A 23,036-nucleotide genomic window follows, 5' to 3' on the forward strand; every position below is an offset into this window, starting at 1 on the left:
CCTTCCCTTCCCTTTCCTTTCCTTTCCTTTCCTTTCCTTTCCTTTCCTTTCCTTTCCTTTCCTTTCTTTTTGTCTTTCTTTTCTCTGTGTCTCTTTCACAAAACTGCTCTTACTTTTATTGTCATCCTTAGAGTCAACCAAATCCATTATCTTATTAGAACACTAGTAAACAAGCCTTAGTAAAGAAAGTGAAATACAATAAAGAAGGAATATATTCTACCTCAATTTAAGTGATTCTGGGTTTTCATGTATAATTATAATAGGAAAAGTATACATTCTACTACAATTTTTCTAAGTAGTGTTTTCTTTTTAAAATTTAAGTTTATTAGTACAATTCAGATATACATAATGATCACCTTCATTGTGGGGAACTTGCACCCTGTACATGATATATCTTACCTCCTCTTTTTCTCCCATTCCCATCTCCTACCTTCAACCCCTCTTCTTCACTTTATTTAAAAAGCTATTTCCATTTTATCCTTTTTTTCTCATTTTCCCCCTTTCTTCTCTCCCTTCAGTTCCTCTTTCCTTGTGAACGGTCTGTTCCTATTTCACAGTATCTGTAATATATGTTGGTTCTCATTTATCCTTCCAGTTTCTCACACCAGAGGGACAATGTGATATTTATATGCATTTCTGACTTATTTCACTTGAGTATTATTTCAAGGTCTATTGATTTATGACAGGATCTGAGACAGGATTTATAGGATCTGAGACAGGATTTATAGGATTTGAGACATCCTACAAATATCTCAAATTTATCCTTCTTTAGCTGAGTAGTACTCCATTGCATAAAATATCCATATTTTTTTTATACATTAATAACTTGATGGGCATTTATATTGTTTCCAATATTTAGCTATACAAACTGTGCTGCTATCAACATCACTGTAGTATGAGGCTTATAATTATTTTGGGAAGATAACAGAAAGGGGAATAGCTGGGTAAAATGGGACATTTTAGCCCTTGTTTTAGAGTAATTTCCACACTGATTTCCACAGTGGTTGTACCACGCACTAAAGTAAAGTGAAAATGGATCAAAGATCTAAATATTAAAATAGAAACATTAAAATCTGCTGGAAAAGAGAATAGGTAGAAGTCTTAAAAGACCTAGATATAGGCAAAGACTTCATAAATAAAACCCTGATGCCATGGGAAATATTACAAAGACTTAACAACTATGATCCATTAAAAAGATTTGTGCAGAAAAAGAAATCACTGACAGAATAAAAAGACAACCCAAAGAGAGGGAAAAAATCTTAGCCAGTTTTTCTTCAGACAAAGGACCCATGTACAGAATGTATGATGCACTGAAACAAATCAGACCTTCCCAAATTTAAAGATTCAATTCAAAAGTGGATATTTGAGATGAATAGACACGTCTCAGAAAAATAAGTACAAATGGCAAATAAATACATGAAAAACTGTTCAGGAACACTGATCATTTGAGAGATGCAAATTATACCATGCAGAAATTCCATCTCATCCCAGAGAGAATGGCTATTCTCAAGAAATCAATTAATAACAAGTGCTGGAGGGACTGTGGGGATAAAGGAATCCTCTTCCAGTGTTAGTGGGAGTGTACTGTAGTGAAACTAGTGGTTTTGAGCCAAAAGAGACCACAAAAAGTTATAAGGATCCCAAATCCTTACAAGAGTTTCCATCTTCCAGACTCAAGTGCCAGCCTCTGTGGATTTAACCACACCTTCATTTGATGAACATTTGGTCAAGGAGAAAAGGGATAATGTTACATTGCTGGGGCGAGGGTGACTCAGAGGTGAGCAACATAGGTACTTGTGTTGCTTTCATGGAAAAGAATATCTTATTGAGTGAAGGCTTATCACGTATATTAGTCTGCAATAAATGCCAAAAAATCATGAACACTTTTCCAGAGACAGAGTCGTCATTCATTAATTCTCAAGTTTTGGTAGCAGACCCCAGAAGGCACATGTTAGATTCTTTGTTCATAGTTCCCTTTTTCTAGAAGAAAAATTGTTTTCAACTAAGCAAACTGAATTTACATTCATGGTTTATAGCTGTGAAGATACAATTTAGTTTTTTGGTACCAGGAGTCAGACTCAGGACTTTGCACTTGCCAGGTGGGCACTGTGCCACTGAGCTGTATCCCCGGCCCCACAGATACAATTTAAAGTCATTAGTCATATTATATTTTCATACCCTCAAAGGACTGAATTGTTTTATCATATCTGTGAAATTTTTGCAGTTAATGATCTTTATTTAATTTTCTTCATTTAGGTTACTTGAGAATGTAGAAACCCTATTTTAGAACAACATAAAATCTGAATGGAATTGAGAATTTACTAAAGTAAACACTTAAAATGTTCCTATGTGTCTCTCTTATCTGTGGTACAACATGGAGATACTTAAAGTTATGTCTCAATGTATTTCCTGGTACCTTCCAGACCTGCTAAAAATAGTCAGTATTCTTTGTAAAAAATGAATACAGTTGCAGCATGGCTCAACACCTAACTTCATGTATGACTGCTTAAATATACTGCTGACTTCTCACCCCTTTCTATTTTCTAGCCCCTACTTGTAAAACAGAAACATTTATTTTTCTTAAATTGCTCTCAGGCTTAACTATTCAGATTCAATCTATGAACTCATGTTTTGTATTCAGTATTCTAGGAGGGGAAGGAAAAACATCCTGACAGATTGTTTTTCCTTGGAGGATTTTGATGTGAGCCATTATGCAAAAAGAATACTAGATGAATGAAAACTGAGATGGAAGAAACATTCCTCCTGGTCTCTGAACACTGAAAATGACACAAGATAGTGGGTGGTGTTACACAGACTCCTCAAATCCCAACACAATTGCAAAGACTTGAAGCCAGCAGTATATTACTTTCTCTACCGTATGAATGTCATTTTAAGTATTCAAATTTGATAGTTGTCTACTTGAGAAGTACCATTTTCAACATTCTTTTTATCTTGCTGGGTAAATAAAGTAAAGCACAGGTAATATTTAAAAAATAATGTGGAGCAATACAAAGAAGCCACATTGTACTGCTATATGTACAGTACATATATACAATGATTTTATTTATGTACATGTAGGCTTTTGAAGGCTCAGTCTCAAATGTGAAAGCCCCTCATTGTTTAGTCCCAAAGTTTTTGAACATGTCATCCTCATTTTACAAGCTTGGCTGATGGTTTTCATGTTGTACAGTGAAAGTGAGCATTTGATGCTGGTTAGCGGAGCATGAATTGAGTGCACTTTTAGGGCTTGAGTTCCTAAGAAAATGATGCTTACACCGATTAGCTTTCATTTTCTGCCTACCCGGATGTAAAATATTTATTTACACTTCTTTAACTTTAATTATAACTCTTTTTTATTAAATTGCTAACTCCTTCAAACTAGAGTTTTTAAGTACCTGGGGATAAAGAAAGCAAGTCTTGTTTGTAATTCCTCCCACTTTTTGTAACCCATCAAAAGATATTATATCTTTTAATCATATTTAACATTGAGATGGTTCTTTTTTTTTTTTTTTTTTTGGCTTTTCTCTGGTACCAGGAACCGAACTCACGACCTTGCGCTTGCCAGGAAGACGCTTTGCCGCTGAGCTAAATCCCCAGCCCCTGAGATGGTTCTATTAATAATCTGCTATCACATTATTTTAGGAGGATTAATTGAGTTAATAATGTAAAGTGCCTAGAACAGTTCAAGGCACATAGCTAACACATACTCAGAAACTTTCAGCTATATACACTATTATTTTAAGTGATGGAAAATAAGAATCAATAAAGAGCATATGATCGTGAGGGTTGTTCCTTTCCTTTTTATGCTAATAGTAAACCTTTTACCTTTCCAAGTAGTTTGATGGTGAAATAGTAAAACTACAAATAAATATATGTGACAATGAACACTGCGACATTAAACAGAAGACAAAACATGGTGTAGTGTTCCGAACCTCAATATTGCTGGTATAATCTACTTTTGTACTTCCTGTGATATCAGATAGTCTTCATAAACCCTGTATCCTTGGCATTTGAAGTATCAAAATTTAAAATGGTCATTGTTTAGTGTTATAGTCTGAGTCTTGCATACCCTCCAAAGGGGTCACCACCCTGTGGCCTTATTTGGTATCAGTGAGACTTTCAGTAGGTGAGAAAGTTGCATTCGTGCAGTCATGTATTTGATGGGAAAACTGAGATCCCAGACTTTGTCTGTCTGTCTTTGTTTCTCAGTTGCCAAGGTGTGAACAACCATCTTCTGCCATGTGTTCCCTCTAGGATATGCTATGCCTCCACAGACCCAAAGGAAGAGGACCAAGTGATCATAGACTGAAACTTCTTAAGCCAGGAGTGAGAAAATAAAATCTTCCTAACCTGATTTCTCAGCTATTTTGTCCCAGTGATGTAAAGGTGATTAACAACTTTAAACAGAAGAATGTAGAATGTAGTAATGAATACAGTGAGAATTGCTTTTAAAATAATGTATTTCACTGACTAAACTAGCACAAGTATGCTACAGCTAGATTCCATTTTTTAAGTAATATAAATGTTTGAGGGGAGTGCCATTAAATAAAATGGGTAAAACTGGAGGAATGTTAGATTAAACACGGAAAGTTGTGGATGCTCTATATTGTGGACCTTAATTTATATTTATCGGGAGTGGACATTCTAATTAAAATTTAACAAATTATTATTCTTCAGGGCATATGTCTTTATCTCAGCTAGAGATAAAGTCAGTTACCTAATCTGAAACTTCTAGCCTTCCTGTCTCACATGATAGACGGAAAAAGTCAATAAAATTTTATGCAAATCACAGCCTAGGTAGAATCTCCCACTAAAATACACAAAGATAATTATGATTATAGATCACTTTTTCCTCCCACATACTTCCCTGCCAAACAGTACAGTAACAGTGGATAAACCTGAAAGAGTGGTATGCTACAGGCTGTATTTAGGGAAAGTAGTTAAAGAATACCACAGACAAACACAGAGAAGAAAACCAGGACACTAGAGGAAATACACACTACAGGGGCTGTAGGATCATAGGAAGAGAGATGACTACCTAAAAACACAAACCTTAAATACAGCCTGATTCTTAGTTAGATTAATATAAAACCTGATATTTTGACTTAGTTCCTAAGTCAGGTAATTTCACAAGGTCCATCTTTCAAAATAGTATTATGAGTTAAGCTAAAATACAAGAAGAATACTAGACAAGGAATTTACAAAAAAAAAACAAACAATAAATATGAGCAACATGTCAAAGGCTATGGCAGAAATAGCAACCCATAAGAGCATCAGATAAATTATCATAGATGAGCATTATGATGGTTAACTATGAGTGTCAGTTTAAGTGGCCAGAGGGTGTTCAGATCCTTGGTCAAACATTGTTCTTGGTATTTCCGTGTGGGTTTATTTTTTATCAAATTAGATTAACAACTAAATTGACACATTAAGTGAATTATCTTGCCCTTTGTAATGTGAGTGACCTCTCCAATCAGTTGAAGACTTAGTGTTCTCTGGAGAACTTAGGTATACCCCTTTTTCAGGGACTGCCATTCCTATCAGCAAAACTTAAACCCTTCAATATTCTTTTTATTTAAAATAGAGTTCCCTATAATTATATGGAAGCATTATTTCCACCTGATTGGTACTTTCTTCTTCATATTTAGCTTCTGATGATCTCAGCTTTCATCCTATGCTTTGACACTACTGATCTGCTTGTTTCTCCCAGTAAATGGGGCTGTTTTATTAGTTCTGTCAACCAGAAAACATTTCATACTTATTGGGTAATATTTACATGGCAGTATATTTGTGACCTCAATCTACCAAGGGAAATCAGGAACAATCTGATTCCTAAAGAGTTTTAGAAATAAATGTTATGAGCTCAAAGCCAGAAAAGCCCTTACTACAGAAAATTAAAAGTTTACATAAAATTTATTTGTTTTACACTTCATAGTCAAACTTGGAAGGAAGTAACAAATCTCCAAGGAGGGACTAGTAAAAGAGAAAATCTAAACGTGATAGCTGTTAAAATACTAAGATTTTGGGGACACTTGCCGGTCACTAAAACTTAAAGGACTTGGGAAAAAAGGTTTATGCAATGAAAAAGACATGTAGAAAATTTAACAGGAAGTTGTAATGGAGACTCTCACGTGAAGTCTGAATATATGAGTAGCGACATGTTTGGTGAAAGTCTAAACTGAAAATGAACTAATCATTAGGGATGGAAGTTGAAGAAACTTCTAGATTTTAGCCTGGGTGCTAAAAAAGGAAAAGCATACTTTCTAAACAAACATTTATAAATATTCCTACTCAGGTTTAGTTCCCCAGTAGTATTTAAACCTATAACATAAGCAAGTAATTAAGAATTCTGTTTCTCTTGCACATCTGATGGAAATAAATGTAAAAACATCTCCACTGTATTTGCAAAAATAAAGCTCTGAGGAACTTCCAGTCTCAGTCTGCACAAACACTAATGAGGTTAAGCAATTGCTTCTAGCGCAATTATTCATGTCAAAAGGGAGTAATCATCTCAGATAAAGATTATGTAAAAAGATATTTAATATGATAAAATGAACAGGATGCAATTGAATTTTTTTAAAAAACTATTAAATATCCAGGAAGGTGTAAAACTAAATTCAAGAAAAAAATTATGAATTAATAAAGCAACATTTCTGAAATTGTAATATAAAGTTAAACAGAAAAAGACATAATCAAAAAAAAAATGAGAAATACAGAACTTAGAGTAAAAAGGTCACTAAATACTTAAATATAAAGAAAAATAGATGTAATACAATAAAAGGGGAAGAGGCACCTGGAAAAGAATGAGAAAATCCTTTATACATAATAGAAGTTCTAACCCTGGAATGATAGAGGTCTATAGAAGAGAAGCCATTTTTATAAAGATAACAGCTGAATCTTACTAATGGAAAATACAGGTCCTCAGGTGTAATAATCTTACAAAACTACCAGAAATCTTATAGTACATCAAAACGTAGTTCAAAGATAGGGAAAAAATGGATTGCTTGTAAAGCAAATTAAATTAATAGTGGAATTCTCCATGGTAATAAAGGGACATAAAAATTATGCACTCAAAGAACTGAGATAAATTAGTACTCACTAATACAGATAAAATAAATGCATCAGTAGACAAATAGAATTTGTAAAATTTATTTGGAGAACTGTGTGGCAATATTAAATAAATCCAAGCATAATCAAACCCAATGGCATGGCAATGTTGTTCTTAATATATATTTGACAATCTATTCACATATATAACACTGAAAGATATATGCAAGAAAATTAATAGGAGCTCTAAGTTTATACACAATATTAATTGCAGACAGGTTTAAACTTGATAAATTATGGAATAGTATGTTGCAATATTTTATAGAGTAAATTAATCTTTCTATAATTCATGTGATTTAATCTCAAATAGATGAATAAATGAAATAATTTAGATCCAAATTAATATATAATATATGAATTTCAAAGGGTACAAAATTATTACTGGTCATCTGTGAGGAAAAAGAAGTAAATACTTCAGGTAGCAGGAACATAATATTCTGAGCTGCTAATAATATTTCATTTCTTTGTTTGAATGGTGATCATAGAATTCACACTTAGTGAAAAATCATGTTGCACATGTAGGTTCTGCACATTTCTGCAAAATATAAATGACTTTCATAGTTTTATTTTTAAAATAGTAAAGGATAACAAGAAGCACTTCGGTTACAAAAAAGCATAGACAAGATGCTCAGCTGTGTTAATAAGAAAATAAAAATAGAAATATATTTTATTTAATGCCAAACACTGCCATGTACCAGTAAATAGTAACAAGAAATATTCTTAATAAATGAATGTCTTAATTACTTTTCTGATTGCTGAGACAAAATACCTGGCACCCAAAGTAAAGGAAGGAAAGGTTTATTTAGCTCACAATTTGTAGAGGTTTCAGCCCATAATCAGCTGGCTCCAAGGCAGAGTGGCTTGACAGAGGAGAACAGTGCATTGCAGACAGAATGTAGCAAAGCAGCAAGGGACTTTAGGAGCATTTATCTGCCCCTTTTGTAGTCTATCTGGGCTACCAAGATTAGGGTGATGTCAAACCAATCACTGGACTGGTTTAGTAATCATACACCCTACTCCCAGCATTGTACCATGAATCAATCACATTGTAGATCCAGCTGCTTCTGAAAAACCTCCACTTATGACCACTTGAGACTTTCAGGGGCTAGCTAAACACAAGCCATAACAATGAGAAAACATATTGTTTTGGCAAATTGTCATTAAGCACTCAGGAAATAAGAATGCTACATGAGCAGGGGATGCAACAGTAAATATTCCAGGAGCAGTCAACTTGCCTCTATACACCCATCACTAATATAAGATCATATACTCTTTGAGATCATATACTGTTCATCTGCCTTCTGTTGAAAAACAATCAAAATTTTCTCCTTATTAACTCAGTGACCCATACAGAATTCTAAGATAGTCATCACAATCTGTTTTGTGTTGCTAACCATAGGCTAAGTAATAGAAGTTTATCTGGCTCATGTGCTGGATGCCGGGTAGTCCATGACTGAGGGGTTTCAACGAATGCCCCTCTTGCTGCACTATGACATGTAAAAAAGCAGCAGCTGGACAAGGAGTGAAGGGGCCTTAATTTATTCTTTGTCAGTATCTCTGTCTTGGATAAGAAACCCACTTCTTTGACCTATAACTAAGGAAGAGCCCTTATGACATTAGCATCTTTAAAGGCCCCTACTCTCAACCTTATTATATTGAGTAATAAGTTTGTAGTACATGAACTTTGAAAGGCATATCACTGAAGTCAAACATTTTTGCAGGTAATACTGCAACTACTTTTTAATAGAGAAAACTGGGGCTCAAAAATTTATGATATTTTCCTAAGATTAACTAGTTATCAAGCAGTAGACTGAGTTTGAACTTAAATTTTACCGTTGGCTTAGTTGTCTTGCACATTAGAAATTATTGAATAATTCTATGTTACCTGACATAAATATATGTATATAATATACATATTGATGCTGTGCTATTTTGGCAGTTGCATAACAAATGCTCATTTTAAAATTTTCATGATATATATGTACAAATACATACAAACTTTCAGTTAAGAAATTAATTATGAATTATTAATGTCAATATTGTATTTTTAAATATATAATTTAGTGTTGCAAATTTATAATCACAGTACATGAGCCATAGATGTTGCATTCCTAAAATAAGATAAATATAAAATGGAAATATTATTTAAAATTGTATTCCAAATTTAAACTTGAAAAATGTCACTGCCTAGTTCTGGATGATTATAAGAAAGGTCATGTTTAGCATAACATAGCAAGCCACAAGTTTGAGAAAATGGGCAAATGAGCAATTAAGTGTCACTTTGTATTTGAACATTGACTCTCAAATCCCAAGGGGCATTAGAATCATCTGAAGAGCTCATAAAAATTCAAACTGATGAAGCCCAACCAAGAATTTCTGATTGATGTCTTTTCTAGAATGGAACCCAAAGTTGTGCATTTCTAAGAAGTTTATTGATTGTTATGGACTATATATCATAGGTTGAGGGATATATCTTTGTAAAATGATAGATTTGAGGGTTTATTACTTGATGTACATTTTTTCTCTTTTGTTGAGAAAACCCACACATTTATTTTTATTTCCAAATGAATAATATCTATTCAGATCAGAAGTAGTTCTCTGAGAAGCAGGTTAAGAAGAACCTCTTATTTATATATCTTTTATTCCCTTTGAATATTTTCTACCTTGTTGAAAAATCAGTCTTCCTTTTGTTTTGATGATATAATGCTCTCTCAATTTATTTCTGTCAGATCTCTTTAGGCTCCACAGTCCCATGAATCCTTATTTCTTTCTTACAGCCTCTTCTTTCACTATGAAAAGTTTTTATGAGCTCTAGTCCATTCCTACAGCTGCAATTAGATTTCGGTTACTGTCAACATGAACAAAATGATTGCTGTCTCTAATAAACATCATATCAGCATCCCTGTCTTTACCATCCTTTTGCTCTTGTGCCCTAACATTTCCCCCCCCCTTAGTAAGTCCCATTATATCTATTCATGACAGATCTCTAAGCATCATTTATGATTCTTCATCTTATAGCTAGTCTACTTCATTTTGACTAAATTATCATTTCGAGAGTTCTTAAATCCATATATTTCACTTTATCCTTGTGGAGTTTTCTACCTCATGCCTCATCATAATTTACAGCGAATGTTCTAACTCTTTTATCATGTTTTCTTTTAATCTAATTTCCATAATGGAAGCAGCAAAATGTCAATTAAACCTGACAATAATCACATTTATAGCCTAGTAAAATTATTACCCTTGCTTATAAGTGACAGAAACCCATGTAATAAAGCTAGATTAAGCAATATATGCTATTTTTAAGGCTGCTTGACACAGTGCTCATGAAGCACAATGTGAGGATCACCCTGATATTCAAAAATTACACTTGGTGTAGGCTAACAGCTCCTCTTTTCTGTTCCACATATCACCTTTTCTTAATATATATCAGACAGATATACTTTATCCAGTTACTGGGGGTTAATTTTGACAGCTATATTTAGGTATCATGTCTGCTTTCAAATTTCCAAGAGAGATTCTGAAAATCATTCTTCATGAAAGTGTATTTTCTTCTATTAACCTCTCCTATTATGTCTTCATTTAATTTTTGATCAATTAAGATTTAATTATAAATTTAAATAAAAAACTTTTACATTCATTTAAATCTAAAGAGCAAATGTTAAATAATATTAAGCGATATACTGTTATAGGTTAGATCTAAAATGTCCTTCAAAATTCTATGCATCCTTAGGTGGAGTTTTTGGAAGGTGGCAGGATTGTGGGTGATGATACACATCAGTGACTTAATCCACTGGTAAATCTATAGCAGAATGTGGTTTTAGGAGGTGGCGACTGCTTGGAAGCAGGTCATGCAGGTTGACTTGGAGAGATGTATTCTTGTTCTTAGCTCTTTGCTTTTCTATTTCCTACGTGGCATAGGTTGAGGAGATGTTTCTCTTCCATGCCCTTGCAATCTGCCATTAAGCCTTTAGAACTTGTTTGAGGGAGGAGTTTCTTAAAGTGTGTACAAGTGGCTAGAGAAGCCTTAGATTGTTTCAGGTGGAGTTCGAAGTATGATTGTGGTCAAATCTCATACGACCACAACATTAATAAAAATGTGGGCAATAAAAGCCTGGCTCTTGAGATTTCAGGTGGGAAAGTGGACAAGCAGCCAGGAATGTTTCATTTTAGGAATGCACTTGCCTATGTTTTGTCCATATCCTAAGACTTTGTGAGGAGCTCAATTCAAAAGTGATAGACTACCTGATCTAGAGAAGGAAATTTCAAAGCAGCCCAATGGTATCACTGTGGCATAAATACTGTTCATTGCATTAAGTCAGAGTTATAGCAAGCAACAGAATCAAGAAAGCAGAGATCATTCTTTGAAAGTTTTGCAGCTTACACAGAAAGGTGGAATGTGTAAAGCTGGGTGAAACGAAACAGGTTTGTTGAAAATATTAACATTAAAATGAAGCTACATGCTTTGCAGGAGGACAATAAGAAAGATATTTTGAAGTCAACTCAGAAACTGGCCAGACTCCACCTATTGCAGGCTTAAGAGTATAAGAGGGTAAACTCTTGAAGAATCTGTGTTTAGAAGAGAGTCCCCAGGAAACTTTCTCACTGATGGCTGTCTGGGAAAGTGAATCCTTGAGTTCAGCCACCTATGTGCTCAGAGGTTGTTATGACCATGGTTCAAGGGGACCAGACTGTTGCTCAAATTGGTGGCTGACTTTTGCATCATCCACTAGGAGCCAGTTTTTCAGAAGTGTAAAATGCAAGATTCATTGGGTCACAGATGCTTTCCCTCTGTTTTCAGAAGAAGACCTGGGAAGCCAGGATAAAAACATGTAACTGGGTCATAGTCCCGGCCAGGAGCCCCCGAAGAAAAGTACTGTAGCTATAAGAGTGAAACCAAAGCTGCAATGGATGCCCAATAAAGTAGGAGATTCAGGGCCCATGAAAGAACCGCTAACGATGACTGTGGGCAGTGAGCAGAACCAGCCCAAGAGATAGACTATGTGGGCTTTACACAGCAAGGCCATGGAGTGGGGCTGCCCAAACCTTTTGAAGTTCACATCTCATTGCAAGCTGACCCCTAGCATGGTGAACATGGATTTATAGGATTTAATGTTTGCTCTGCTCTGTTTTGGTTTTACCTTTGTTGTACCTTCCTATCTCCCTATTCTTCCCTTTTAGAATGGGAACATTTACCATGTGAGTGTATGCTCCAGGTCTTTAACTTATTTTTTTATAATAATGGGACACACTTAAGTGTTTGCCTGACTCTCAGAAGAGACTTTGGACTTGGACTTCTTAGCATTGTTGGAACTGTTAAGACTTTCACAACTTTTAAACATGGACTAAATGCATTTTGCATAATGATATAGGCACAAGACTTTGGGAAACAAAGGATAAAATATGATGGTTTAGATGTAAAATTTCCTCCAAATTATTCATAGTTGGGGCTTTTTTTTGTGATTGGTCACATGGGTGCTATCCTACTCATCAGTAGATTAATCCAGTGATGCATTATTAAAAAATGTGCTACTATGGTGTGGGTCCTGGATGGAGGAGGTCATGGAGAGTGTGACCTGGAAGGGTTCATTCTTGTCTCTGGTTCCTCCCTGCTCTCTCTGCTTTCTGGCTGTCCAGAGCTGAGAGGCTTACCTCTGCCATGCGCTTCCACTGCACCGTTTCTACCTTGGACTCAATTCTGAAGAAAAATAAATTGAGGGTGCCAGTTATTTTGTCCAAGCAATGAGAATGAATCTAATGCATATGCAGCTTGAAATAAAAATGCCTGTTCATAGCTAGCTTAATGTTCAGACTCTGAATTTCATCCAATTAGGAACCATAACATCTTTTCATTCACAAAAAAAAAATCACATGAAGGATGAGAAATTATCAAAGTTGAACTAGAAAATACTAAAGACAAAAGATTTTAAAATAAAAAGATGGTAAGAAAAATATTTACTACAAGGAGATAAAAAGTAAGAGCAGAATTCTCTTTAGCAAGTATAGAGTAGTCAAACAAGATACAAAAATGTTGAAAAAATGTCAACCAAGAGACATAATCTTAGCTAAATATCACTCAACCAAGAGTACATAAGACAGATATATTTTAGGCAAATAAAAAATTTGCCATCATTATAACGAGTTCTACAATTGTACAGCAGGAAGAAGACTAATTATTAAAAGAGGATTCTGAGACAATAAAAGGAAGACTAAGCTTTAAATGGTAGATTCGTGGTTATGCATAGGTAACACTAGTTTTGTGGTGTGATAGGGATAATGATTAAGTGTGGAGTCAGTTTAATGAATAATACACTAAACATAGCATTCTAATTTATAGAATTCTCAAGTATTCGATCGGAGAGTTGAAAAAGAAAGCTATATATTCACTTGATCATATCTTAATGTAAATAGGAAATCACTAAATTTTCAGAGACATCTTATAATATGTAGAAGGATAATAAGTGAAGGAACCCAAAGAAAAAAATATAAGAGCTAATTGAAACCAATACCAACACAGACAACCAGGAGGGACAAGTGGAAGATATGTGAAAGGGATAAAATTTAAAGATGAAAGAAATGAAAATAGACTCACCAGCAAGTCTCTTAATGCATTACATTCAATAAAACCCAGTGGAAGAAGTTGAAAAATTGACACGCCTATCAAGATTTTATGGAACGTGTCTGAGGTAGTAAAGTATCAAATGGGTCAAATCCATACATCTAATATGTATCTATACAGTTTCTTCTTCTCCCTTTCAAAGACACACATGCACATACACACACACACACACACGCACACACACACACACACACACTGATTAGTATGTATATTCCTTTTGGAACCATAGCACAGTCAACAATATTGATCATAATCTAAGCCATAAAGGAAAAATAAAACATTTTAAATAATTGGTAGCATTTATATGTTTACTGACCACTAACCTGTTAAATATAATAAATACAAAACAGTTAAAATATCTTTTACATTTTGAATTCAAATAAGACACACATAACTAGTGTGTTTGCCAAGTTATAAAAAGTATAAAAATATACTAAAATTGAGTTACAAAATATCACACAAAATGTATCTTATGCAGTTATAGAAATATCTACAGATAAATAGATAGCCTTGCATATATTTATTAGAAAGGTAGAAATGTTAAAAATGATGAGGCCTAACTTAAAGAATCTCCATGGTTAAAACAAAAGGAAGGGATGACTCACAGTATAGAGGGAAAGAAATAAGATCAGAAATTTGTGAAATAAAATGATGAAGATACTCACCATCATAAAATTTCTTTCTCTGAAAAAGTAATACCAAGAACCTTTGACATATATGGCAATTTAAAAAGAAACAAGGCAGATCAATGTTTAAAAACTACAAAACCTTAAAGTATAGTTTTACCAAAGAAAATGGATAGAAATACAGCATTTAAAACATAGTATCAGTGTAGAATTTACCAAAACACTATAAAATTAAATGAAATTAAATTGGAGAAAATGTAATTAACTAAACTGTAATCAAGAAAAATTAGACTGTTTTATTATTCTTATTCCTAATCAATTTAGATTTCTATTTAGAATCTGCCTATAAAAATACAAACTAATATTTGTTTTTGATTAACATATATTAACTGTGCACATTAATAAGGTTTAGTGTTATATTTCAGTATATATACAGAAACAGTATACATTTACTAACTCTGACTTTCTTTTTCCCCTCTCCACTACCATCTCAGTCTCTAGCAATCACTATTCTACATCCAGGTGATAGTTCATTATTATTACATACTTCCACATATGAAAGAGAATGTATAGTACTTGTCTTTCTATGTCTGTCTTATTTCACTTAACATACAGTTTCATTCATTTTTCCTCAAATGATAATATTTCACTCTTTTAAATAAATTAATAGTATTCCACTGTTATCTGCCTTTAGGGTTTAGGTAGATTCTGTAACTTCTGGATCTATAGCCAAAGAAAAGGAAGCCAGCATACAAAAGAGCACACACATATTTATTGTGACAATGCTCACAATTCCCAAGACTAGGTCATAGTAAGTGAAAAAGTTGTCATATTTTTAAGATGCAAGTAATATTAATGCAATATTAAGCAAAATAAAGACATTCTAACTTGTGCTACTAATGACCTGGGGACCTACATGAAATAAGGACACTAATAAATACAGATAAAAATATTTAACTAAGCATTAACAAACTTAGAGAGAGCACTTCCTGGTCCTCATCAAGGGCCAGGAAGTTTATATTTGTAACCCCATGGAAAAGTTACTGCGATCCTATTGAGTTAAATCCAATCTACCACTGCCAGTGCAACTCATCATGTAAATAAAGACACAATAATATATCCAAAATATATTATACACAATAATATATCCAAAATATATCAGGAATAAAGGGAGTCCTGAGTCCAGTTACAGTGATGGCTAACCAGAACAAAGGTCTTGGCCCAAGACAGAACCCGGATTTTATTAATTCATGAAGAACGGGGTGGCTTAAGGATGAATAAATACGAGAATAGTGGGAACTACTATGAGCTGGGCTAGGTAGGAGGCCTGAACTCACCTCTGCAATATGCACAGAGAAAGATATGTAGAAGGTATAATCTTCATAACACTACTGAGGTACTATGTGATGTTTTGGAGTCAGTGTGTCAGCTCTAACATGTAATCTTTTATGCCCTGGGAAGCCATAGTCTTTTATTTTGAGGCTGGATCCCAGCCAACAGCATGGAGCAAGGCTCTGTATCCCCCCTCACCCTGGTTCACACATTTTATTTGGGAGCTATGGGGCAGGGGCACTGCCCTGTCTTCTTTGCTTCAGAGAGTACACACCAGCATGTTGGCTGGATCGATAAGCATTGCTTAAGGCCAATAGAAGGGATAAGGAGAAGTCCTAGCCAGGGCTGCACACATCAATACATGGAAATAGGGCCAGATTCAGTCAGAATGGAGACAATTGCTTCTTCTTCAAGCAAAGTCGCCCAGGCGGTCCTCCACACAATCTGAGAATATTCACATATAGAGTATGTATTGTATGTCACGATCAGTAATTTGTTTCAGATGAGGAAGGTTTATTCAACATTAGAATATGTGTACATGACAATCATTTTGAGATAAATATTTAATTTTTTTAAAAAATAAAATTAAAAAAACAAGTTATGAGCCAGGACAAAGGATTGCAAAACATTAACTAAAAATATTTACTTATTTTTATATAGTTTCATAAACACGAGCTAACAAAATCATAGAAATGTCTTCAAGATGAATAAATAAACCTTGTCCAAAAGGAAACTCTAAATTCTCTTTCTTCTTCTTTCCCTATGTGTATGTAAATGTCCTTACATATTAGTATTTATGGAATTTTAGACTAAAATAAGATACCATTTCATACACATCACATAGGCAAAAATACATATGCTTTAAGGGAATGTGGGTGAGGAGAGAAGAGAAAGTCTATGTTTGTAATTTTCCTGTAATTCAATTTTATCCCAAAAGAAGAAGTTTATTTAAAGAAAAGTAGTACCTAAAACAAAACCAGGTATGGAGAACTCATTCAATAAATATTATTGCATGAAAAAATGTGTTAATGAGAATATAGCACAATATTCATTAGGTACTGTCTACTTGAAGTGAAAATTGGTGCACTTTTTATTATATTCAATAGAATGAGTATTTGTGTTTCCCCAAAATTCATGTATTGAAATTCTGACTCCTAAGTGATGGTATTAAGTGAATGGGAATTTTAGGACGTGAAGCGGTCGTGATGGTAACCCTTCATGAATGGCGCTAGCGCCATCATCACTTGGTGTCTGGAACTGGGCTATTTTCCAGCTTGTGGATGGAGCTTCTAGTGGGGTCTTCATTAGTAAAAGAAGTGAAGGGATGTAATCTGAAGGTTCATACCTCCTCAGGAAGTCTTATATGTATGTTACTTATATGTATGCTTTGAATTTTATCGACTTATATACTGTCAATATATAGTACATGTAGTAGATTCTATCTTAGAAATATCAAACTTAGTAAAATGACAAATTAAATATGTATTATAAATTACAGATAGCCCTTATGAGCAGTAGCATACATTAATAAATTCTGATACTTCAAATTATATATTATATTGCATTGAATAATTAATCCCATATGCATCTTACAATCTGTACAAACGATCTTGTCAAAGTAAATCAAGAATATAGCCAGTACAAAAGCTTTCATGTAATATAAGATACTTTCAAGATTGGAAAACTCATATTGAAATGTATAGAAATAATTATTTCAGTTCATTGTTCACCTAAAGGTGGAGGAATGTGTTTATGCTGTCTATGACAGTCAAAGAACTCAATTTAAAAAGCTTGGCTATGTTCTATTTCTTGAGCTATGTAGTAAGCATCAGATACATCTTTATATAAATATATTTGCACTTTAAGTACATTTATATATTCAGAAGTTCATGTAGTTTTTACAATTAAAGTCATCATATTTAAAAACAATTTTGTTTTAGTATTAATATATTTATGTAGTATTTATCTATACTAAAATGTATTTATTGGTTTTCTTAAGTTCAAATTTAATGAAGAATCATGTATTTCACATAGCAACCCTATTCACAATATATATCAGGCAAAAAATCCAACTCATTTATTTACGAACCCAACAGACAGAGATCACAAACAACTCTTTCTGTTTTTCAGCCATTAAGGAGTAATGTGGAATGACCTCGCCATGGACAGGAACAAACTATATCCTTATATAAAGCACTATTCTTAAAATGTGGCATTTACTTACTTTATTTAGAATGTTATTTTCACTGAGATTTACAAAAGAGATTGGTTAGAAGTTTTCTTATCCGTTTGTTTGTTTGTTTTTGTTTTTCTCCGGTACGGGGAACTGAACTCACGACCTTGCGCTTGCCAGGCAGGCGCTTTGCCACTGAGCTAAATCCCCAGCCCCTCTTTTCCTTTTTTGTTCTTATTTAGTTGCAGTGTGAGAGTTTTAGAAAACTAGTTTTAAAAACATAATTTATATTATTTTCCTAAAAGATACTATGCTCTTTAGTTGTGAAAAAATGGAAATATTCTCTTTTTTTGAGGTTTAAGGAGAGATAGTATGTGTATCCAGGTTCACAGAATTTAAACTGTTTTTTCCGGTCTAGTAGAGGTCTAAGCTATTTACTATTGTAGGCTATTTCTAATATCAGTATTTAAAATTCGATAAACAAACACAAAATAGACACATATACTGCATTTATTTTCAATTATATTCTGGAGTTATCATTGTTAATTTAGTATTTTCCCATATTAGAGCTATGGTAGTAATTCAAAGCTCCATGAACGTAAATTCTATCTGAACTTAGCTAATATTTCTTCGTGTTATCCTCACTCTGTGCTTGGTTGTCCAAAGCTCAGTTGACCAGCTAAGCAGCGACGAAGTCAGGTTTATGTGTTTATGCTCTTTGTGAAACTGCAAACACACAAGCAAACAGCAAAACTAACTTTGTGCACGGTGGACTGTGTTGTAACTCCATTTTGGGAAAGTAATCTCCACCAGATTTTATCTAAACTGATCGGATTTTCCTTTTTCTCCTCCCTCCTGTTCTGTCCTCCTCAAGCTTATTGCCCCAAAATTCTAAAAGCCTCGTTTAGAAGTTGAAAAGGAACACCCCCAGGGCAGGAAAGGACTTTAAAAGTTTCTAAATAAAGACTGAAAATAAGAGGATGTTTAAATTCTTTCTCCCTGATACATGATGCCATGAAGTTCCCTTTAGGAAAGGAAAAATAGCAGGAGTTGTAAGGTTCAAAACAACACCGTGCCATCAGGATTAGTGCTTTATTGCATGGATAGCCTACTTCAACATAATGGGTTTTCATTAGCTAAGGGCTTTGTTAGTTGATAGTGGGAGAATTTAGCCCCCACTGGCACACCTTGGAGGGAAAAAAAGAAAGAAAAGAGAAGGGAAAAGAAAAAAGAACAGAAAAGGAAAGGAAAGGAAAGGAAAGGAAAGGAAAGGAAAGGAAAGGAAAGGAAAGGAAAGGAAAGGAAAGATATGGATTCATTAAATCAGATGTAATACATTTATTATTATTTAAAACTCATTTATTTTTCAACTGTGAATAGTCTCCAATTAGCATTGCTACAAATATCAACACCACATTCTCTGATTTATTTTTATCATTTCATATTACGTATTTATGCTCTTACATTTGACTTTTATTTGCCATCCACATCATGAATCATTGCCACTTTCAAGGCACTTTTTCACTTTGCTTCTTTATTTTGGCTAAACTTTTATTTCTTTAGAATTGCAGTAATTGCTTCTTTCCTGTTCTTATTTCTTGCCGTTTACAGCTGATGTTCATGTTTGAAGTTTTAATTGGCTGATTTAAATTTCACAGCAAAGCTAGAGATCCTAAACTAACAAATTTTACTATTTAAATTCAATTATGCGTGATAGTGATAGAGGGCATAATTTTATTAAGGACCAGTGTTTTATGATTGACCTAAAACCACATTTCTTTTTTTTTTCTTGTAGTACTGGGGATTGAATTCAGGGATTCTCACTTGCTAGGCAAGTTCCCTGTCACTAGGCTGAATCCCGTCCCCACACTTGCTTTGAAGTAATCAAAAGCTGTTGGAGAAATACTTTTTCTTAAAATAATGTGAATAAAAAGCCATATGTGGTGATACACGCCTGCAATCCCAGAACTCCAGAAGCTAAAGAAAGAGGATCAGGAGTTTGAAACCAACCTGCTTTCCATGGTGAGATGCCCGTCTCAAAAAGTAATAAAAATAAATAATAATTTTAAGATATACATTTTTATAGAAGTATACATTATATTATTATGATTTCTACATCATGTATGACTACAAAACCAATTAGATAAATTTTGGGATTTTTTTTACTCTATTTGTTTAAAAAATGAATATTTCCCTTGATACTTACTTTCCTTTCCTATGGATTACTAAACAAAAAGTGATTTAAGGAATACGAAGAATTAAAGAATTATTGCTCATATAGCCAGTGAGGTTTAGGTAGTTTGCCTATTTTGGCATTTTTAGACTTAAAATAATATAAGAGGATATTTTACAATGTATACTCAATTATTTGACTTAGGAAGCCATTTACTTTTACAATTTACTTTTACAATTTACTTTTACAATTATTTGACTTAGGAAGCCATTTACTACAAGGCAGAATGTGGATTTCTTATTGTGACTCATTTTTAAAGCTGTACTATTTGATTTAATAAACAACGATTTGGATTTTTGAAAAACGTTAGTTTTAAAAAATCAGTACTGAAAACCGGGACTTAAAAATAACTGTAGAAGAAGGTAGAATAGGAAGCTATGGACCCTCTTTTTCCCCAGGTAAAAACTGTCTCAAAATAATACATGAACCAGAACAATACACTTCCTTCTGTGAAGTTTATAAAACCAGTTAGAATGCTCCTGCATACTAAATGGGAATGAAACCAGACACAGATAGAGTTGTTAGAAATTTGGTTGTAAGTTGCTTCGTGTTGACTTCTTTCTCTAGTTTTGTCCTACTAATAATGAGTTTCAGGAACTTGTTAAAAATGCCAGTTTAGGAGCATTCCTCACAACCAGAAAATCAAAATTCCTTAGTCTGAACCTGGAATACAAAGTGACTTATATCTGCAGTGAAGTGGAAAGATACTGCTACTTTCAGCCCCAGCCCAGATTTCCAGTTTATATCACATAACAGTTGTAAGAAATTCACCTCTGCAATCCCCACAGATTTTGTCTCCTGCTTTGAGAGGAAGCATGAATGTTTTGTTTACCTGCTTCACTTAATTGTGGAGTGACTCCAGAATGAAGCACAAGATGTTCCAGCTACATTTAGGACAGCTGAGTTCAGTCCTTTCCAAAGGCTTGTGACAAGCAGGGCTTGGTGCACATGGTTTGAAAGGGACACATAACTGTAACCTGTATTTCTAGTTCTGTAGCAGAAACTGTTGTTCTTGGCAGGGGAGAACACCTAAAACTCACAAAGGAAAAACTGACATTTTTGGTCTCCAGGTAGGAGCTCATTGTTTTTGAGTCTCAATTATAATGAAAGCCAGGCATTTTTACTGTCACAATGTCGTTCTTCCTCTGGGTGTGGAAGTGTGTAAAGAGGTTATGCTAATACCACTTTAAGTAAATTCTCAAGATAAATGTTTGATTTGTTGAGATAGCCTTGCCTGTCTGAAGAAGCATAAAGAAGTCAGGTAAGTCATCCACCCGTCCTGGGGCAGGTGGTTGGCCAATCTCTCTCCTGAAGTGTGTGGACCATCCTAACCATTATTGCTCTGTTCCTGATGTGCTTGCCTATTTGAGTTTGTTTCTCATTTTTGGTTTTTTCCCTTGTCATGATAGTCAAGATTTTTGAAAACACTTTTCATCAGTATGCTGGAGTGTTCTCTCCAGCCTATTCACCACAGCATCTTATTGCCATGGACAATATTCACCATGAATTTATGAGCTACAATTTAGAAGATTTTCTTTTTCGATAGTTAACCATGGAATATATAGATTCCCTACAGCTGTTGTTAATGGAAATAAGTCCTCTATTACCAATGCAGAAGAAGAACATACAGAGATTCCATCTGGATGTTCCATCAGTTTTGCATAGAAAGTCTTCCAATAATGCACATATGAAGGTATGAAGTTCATTGCATTGAATGCACCAGAAAGTATTGAAACAAATCAGAATTATAAAATATTTCCTAATAAGCTAAGGAAATATTACTTGAGAGTATTGATATTTATAGAACATGAAACACACTATGTCTTGAACTTCACGTAATGATTTGGTTTAATGATTAGGTTCAGGTGCTGCTGTACTGTTTATTTTATTGCAGCTAATACCACAGGAGTGATTATGTTTTCTTTGTATATATAAATACCAGGTAACAATACTCTTGCAGCTGATTTTTAACTCATTAATGTAGTTGTTCTGTGCCAGACTCATCCTCTGTAAAAATGAATATTTTTCTCTTTCATTCATTCAGTTTCTTGATGTGATTTACTCACTGAAGTGCATATGCATATACATTCAATATAGAATGTTCCCCTTTTGTAGTTTCCTTTTGCTTATAGATTGCTTTGAAAAGCAGACATCTGCTTACTGCACATAAGCTTTTTCAAGTGGAGTTTATGAAACAGGTCTCAGCCTGTAAATTTCCATTTTATGTCTGACTCACCACAGATGACCTCTATATTATTTGCCTTTTAAGAAAAGAAATATTTACTACTTGTCCAAGTCTCTTAAAATTCTAAAACTGACTGAGCATATGATAAAGGAAACCATATAAAAAGAAAAAAAGAAAAAAGAAAATTGGTGAACAATCATTTACCATATTCCCTGCCCCGGCCATAGCATGGTATAGTTGGAAGAAGACTTTGAGCTCTTGGTGTTTCCCAGGGGCAGGAAACAGAAACTTACATGGTACATCTTGTGTTCTGACATTTGTGGGAGGAAGAGCTTGCTGACTGGTTTGCTTTTGTCTTGATTGAATTCATGCATGGAGAGGAAAGGAATTCAGGTAGGAAGCCACTGAGAGCAAATGTGGTAGTTGGGTCTAACCTGTACTGTTTGCCCTAATTGCATTCTCCAGGCCAGAGTGTAAAAATATCAACTTTCAGCTTCTCCCTCAGAAGGGAGAAAGAAAACTGAAAGATAGATGCAACATGAGTAGGGAGCTGACCCTAGGACTGATTTCTGCCTTGCCTGAATCTCAGTGCTTAGCAAAAACAAGGGCTGTAAACTGAGACCAAATGCAAATATCTGGACTAGTACACTCTCATCACTGTCAACCCTCCCACCAGTTCACCACAGAACAAGGGGCAGAAAGACTCAACTTCCTATTTCTCCCAGGGGAAAGAAAGACTAGAAAAGTATGTGTCCAATGTT

General features: G+C 34.2%; 1 long non-coding RNA gene across 2 annotated transcripts in view; it reads left to right on the plus strand.

The window, feature by feature from the left end:
• The window catches only part of LOC102011584, a 41,544-nt gene that overhangs the window by 5,195 nt on the left and 13,313 nt on the right, over positions 1-23,036 (plus strand). Inside the window, exons 2-4 of one of the 2 annotated variants that reach the window (XR_001234939.1) lie at positions 1,672-1,777; positions 4,255-4,386; positions 19,653-19,879. This is a non-coding gene — a long non-coding RNA (uncharacterized LOC102011584). Of the gene's footprint in view, positions 1-1,671; positions 1,778-4,254; positions 4,387-17,814; positions 17,897-19,652; positions 19,880-23,036 lie in introns of those variants that run through there. The other variant, XR_001234938.1, reaches the window with a different exon arrangement.

The sequence above is a fragment of the Chinchilla lanigera genome, unplaced genomic scaffold, assembly GCF_000276665.1.
Source record: "Chinchilla lanigera isolate Chin_1 unplaced genomic scaffold, ChiLan1.0 scaffold00035, whole genome shotgun sequence".
Taxonomy (NCBI): Eukaryota; Metazoa; Chordata; class Mammalia; order Rodentia; family Chinchillidae; genus Chinchilla; species Chinchilla lanigera.